The sequence below is a fragment of the Cyprinus carpio genome, chromosome B7 (assembly GCF_018340385.1).
Source record: "Cyprinus carpio isolate SPL01 chromosome B7, ASM1834038v1, whole genome shotgun sequence".
Taxonomy (NCBI): Eukaryota; Metazoa; Chordata; class Actinopteri; order Cypriniformes; family Cyprinidae; genus Cyprinus; species Cyprinus carpio.
In genome coordinates this window covers 44,802,887-44,807,886 of record NC_056603.1, presented here as the reverse complement: position 1 = coordinate 44,807,886, position 5,000 = coordinate 44,802,887, and the positions used below count along the sequence as shown (strand labels likewise).

General features: G+C 38.7%; 1 protein-coding gene across 42 annotated transcripts in view; it reads right to left on the bottom strand.

Moving 5' to 3' along the window:
* Window positions 1-5,000, bottom strand: part of LOC109099286 (receptor-type tyrosine-protein phosphatase delta-like) — a 310,570-nt gene that overhangs the window by 213,363 nt on the left and 92,207 nt on the right. For all 42 annotated transcript variants that reach the window (XM_042728811.1, XM_042728810.1, XM_042728817.1 and 39 more), the window contains exon 4: window positions 1,633-1,706. The gene's annotated coding sequence lies outside the window, so the exon portion shown is untranslated. The remainder of the gene's footprint in view (window positions 1-1,632; window positions 1,707-5,000) is intronic.

Below are 5,000 nucleotides of genomic sequence, written 5' to 3'. Positions count from 1 at the left end.
AATGCATGGTTTTATTGAACAATACTGTTAAATTATATAATGTAATATGCCTTTTCACAATATGAACATAACCATCCTAAACACCTGCAGAGGGCGCCAACGGCCTGGTGATGTTTCCCTTTACTGCGTAATTCAACAACATTTAAATCCATTAACTGTAATGCAAACCCAGAGCAAGGGTTTAAACTTATTTTGAAATCGTTATGCACATCAAATTGCATATTTAGAAATATGCTAATGTATTCTCCTGTGTTGGCATAGGTTTATAAATGATCTACATTACAAATCTAGTGAGATAACACAGATGGACATTATGCATCCCAAACTCACAGCATATGCAGAGGAAGAGTTTGTGGACCGAGCTGCTGAGATGGAGACGCACTACATGCTTGTAAATGATAACAGTGAAGCATATCAGACTTTATATGTGTTCCCTTATGAAACCCAAACAAACAGCACATGCAATAAAAGACCGAACAATATAATGCAAGCACTTTCAAAGGTTTTACCACAAATTCAACTTTATACTGACATCATGAGACTGCTTTTCACTTCAAGTATCATTGTCACATTTAATATCGCGAGATCTTGTGTGCTCCTGAAAGTCAGGTGAAGTCTAAACGCACTGCATTGTTATTTTGGCTTGAAAAGACTGTTTTTTTTTTTTTTTAATAAATAAATAAATAAATAACAACACTAATTTCATATAGACTGCCTTTTAAAAATTAAAGTACTTTTCAAGTACCTTTTGATAAACATCAAGGCTACAGGGTTATAAAAATAAACTAAGAATAATCATTATGGAAGGTTCTGTATGAGTTATTATTATGTTATATATATATATAACCCACCCTGCAACGTTGGCTACAATGTGATGGTTGCAAAAAATAAAACCTAAAAAGAATGTTACTAGAACATTATTTATTGGGTCTCAAAATAAATAAATAAATAAATACAAAATGAATGAATGAATGAATGAATAAGCAAATAAATAAATAAATAAATAACCAAACGTCCCATGACGAAAACAGCTTATACAGTAAATCATACAGAATGAAGTGCTTTTAAAATCTAAAACTGCCTGTAGTTTTGTGTAAGGGGTAGGTTTAGGTGTCGAAGGAGACAGAAAATAGAGTTTGTACAGTCAAAAAACCATCACGTCTATGGAATGAACCCACAAGAAATGAAAAACAGGACGGGTGTTTGTGTGTGCTTCATATGAGTATAATAATATACAGTAAGTATGCCAACAAAACCACTACATGATCACATAACTGTTCTAATTTTGTTATAATATTATTAGTATTTCATTTTATTTAAATTATTGTCCTTACATGTAATATTAGCATAGATGAATTTGTTATTGAATTTTATTTTTATATTTTAATTTGTGTTTAATTTGTGTTATGCAAATTTGTGAGATATATTAATCCAACACTGCGTCGCTCTGTACTCTACAGCTTCAGCAGTGCAATCTTGGGTTTAAACCCATGCAACAAACTGCTAAAGCAGATTCAGAAGTACACAAACGAGACTAGTGAGAGATCAGAAAGTACTGAATTATAGTTATTTGTTTATTTTTACATTTTAAATTGTTTCAAGTGTAGTAATCACAGATGAATTTGGTCTTACCGTTCATGAAGCCCTCGTCATCTGAGCTGTCTCCGGCCAGAGGAATGAAAGAATAAAACCCCTCAGAATCTCACCTGGAAGACAAGAGCAAAACAACAGAAACGGGTTACATTTTAGAATTCAAACTGTTTGCTCCCTAGTGGTTCTGTCTGAATTTCTATTTCTGTTTGGAGCTCATGAAGTGCTGGATACGTCTTGAGTTTGCTTTGATTTTGGATTTGTGGTGGTCCAATCACAAGTGTTTAGCACAAAATGCTGTTCTTTGTGCACAAAAAGTATTCCTGTATAGTTTCATAAAATCACTGTGGAACCTCTGATTTCACATGGGCTGTTTTAACGATGTCCGTACTTCCTTTCTGGGGCTTGAACCTGGTAGTTCCACTGCTGTCTATGCAGGGTCAGAAAGTTCTCGGATTTCATGGAAAATATCTTAATTTGGGTTACAAAGATAAACAAAGGTCTTACAGGTTTGGAACAACATGAGGGTGAATAATTAATGACAGAATTTTTATTTTTGGCAGAACGATCCCTTTAAACTATGTGTTATGTTGCAGTTCCTCAGAAAAATACCAGCAAACTGGAGAGTAACTCTTTTATATTTTACGTGCCAAAGCCAGTGTTTATGTACATTTAGCTTGGCGCATGTTAATTTTTCACTCGCTGGTGTGCTGTTTTTTTGCTCTTATTCAAGGCTGGATCATGTCCTTAATCACATCAAATAACCACATCCCATGAACCTTTGAGTTTTCTTTCCAACTGTACATCCGTCCCTCAGGTCTCATTTTTATTCACATCATATTAACTGTGCTAGCCTGATGTGTGAACAGCAATCTGTCTCATGTGACCGGGTGTAATCAGGCCTCTGTGTGCTTCATTACAGTAGTTTGTCTAGCCACATGACAGCTGATGATTGACTGGATGATTGATTGATTGACTGATTAGATTCGGGAGCTCCACACACTGTCAGGCCTAAGCAATTAGTCTCCAAGGACGATGAGATAAAACAGCATTAAACAAAATCATTTCCACACTCTCGTTCAGTTTTCTCATGTGAGTCCCCGGAGCTTAGTGTTTTATTTAGATTCACTGCTAATTATGCAGACGGATCTGTTTACTCTTCAGATCAAAGTTTCTCCCCTCTGTGTTATTCACAGATCTAAACAGTCCTTTCATTAGCATGGCCAACAAAGACTTTAGCACCGCCCCTTCAGAAAACTCATTAATCAGTGTGCATAATGAGTTTAGTGATTTAGAGTAAAATTCACCATGCTAACGGACTCCGTCTAAAGTCATTCCACTTCCACCTGGAGTCACGTCAGTGGCCTCAAACTCTGAACTGAGTAAATATTCACATCTCACTTGATGAAAGAAACAGACTCTACTATATTATGCCGCTGAAGAAAAGACAAAGGCAAAATTCAGTCAAATAACTATCTTAAAGGGATACTCCACCCCAAAATGAAAATTTTGTCATTAATCACTTACCCCCGTGTTGTTCCAAACCCGTAAAAGTTCCATTCGTTTTCGGAACACAATTTAAGATATTTGGATGAAAACCGGCAGCCTGTGACTGTCCCATAGACTGCCAAGTAAATAACAGTGTCAAGGTCCATAAAAGGTATGAAAGTCATCATCAGAATCCTCCATCTGCCATCAGACGTGCATCTCTATATCACCGTATGACATCATCTGCGCCACAAAAAAAAACAAAAATAACAACTTTATTCAACAATTCCTTTGTCAACAACCTCTTCTGTGTCTCTCTATATCACCGTATGACATCATCTGATCCAAAATTATCCGCTAATTACCCCTTTAAATAAATAAATAAATAAAAAAAAAAACAAATCCTTGTGGCGCGGCAGTGCAGCATACGGTGATATGGAGAGACACAGAGGAGACCGTTGACAAAGGAATTGTTGAATAAAGTCGTTATTTTTGTTTTTTCCGCTTACAAAAAGTGTTCCCGTCACTTCATATAACCCAGATTGCACATCTGATGGCAGATGGAGAATTCTGACGATGACTTTCATACCTTTCCTGCACCTTGACACTGTTATTTATTTGGCAGTCTATGGGAGAGTCACAGGCCTCCTGGTTTTCATCCAAAATATCTTAAATTGTGTTCCGAAAACGAATGGAACTTTTATGGGTTTGGAACGACATGGGGGTAAGTGATTAATGACAAAAATTTTATTTTTGGGTGGAGTATCCCTTTAATGCATTAGTGTGAGTCTGAATTGGGACAGAGCGGACAGAGATACAACACTGTCTGGTAAGACTCGCAGAGGCGTCTTGTGTGTGTATATTAACAAAGAATGGTGCAACAATGTTGTGTTAGTGTTAAAATACTGCTCGTCTCTGGTGGAGTTTACAATTGTGAAGTGCCGACCCTTCTATCTGCCGAGGGAATTCACAGCCACTGTTATCGCTGCTCTGTATATACCCCCTTGTGTAAACGGTAAGGACGCGATCCGCAAACTGTACAGCGCAAAACTGTACAGCTGACTTGGTTTACACAAAGAAAAAAAAAAATGCATACAAAGCTGACCACATCTGTGTTATGCTAATACCAGCTTACAGACCGCTTCTCAAACTTGCCAAACCGGTCCAAAAGCAGATCACAGTATGGCCAGATGATGCTACCTTAGCACTACAGGACTGCTTCCAGGACACAGACTGGAACATCTTTAAAGAGGCAGCCACCTACCATGACCACACAGACCTGCAAGAGCACACAGAAACAGTGGCTGCTTACATCAAAAAGTGCATTGATGATGTGACAGTCACCAAGAACATCACCACACGTCCCAACCAGAAGCCATGGATGACAGCAGAGGTTTGTCTATGGGACTATCATCCCATAGCACTGACCCCAATCATGATGTGCTTTGAGAGGTTAGTCATGCACCATATCAAAACAAATCTCCCCAACACACTTGACCTGCACCAGTTTGCATACTGTCCAAACCGCTCAACAAATGATGCCATTTCCTACACCCTCCACCTGGCTTTTACCCACTTAGAAAACAAAGACTCCTATGTCGGATTGCTGTTCATCGGCTTCAGCTCCGCATTCAACAAAGTAATCCCATAACAGCTCATCAACAAACTAAACCTGCTGGGCCTAAATACCTCCTCCTGTAATTGGATCCTGGACTTTCTAACCGGAAGACTTCAGTCAGTCCGTGTTGGCCGCAACACCTCGAGCACTACCACACTGAGCACAGGTGCTCCACAAGGCTGTGTGCTCAGCCCGCTGCTCTTCACGCTGCTGACCCACAACTGCACTGCCAAGTTCAGCTCCAACCACATCATCAAGTTTGCTGATGACACAACTGTGGTAGGTCTCATCAGCAACAGCGATG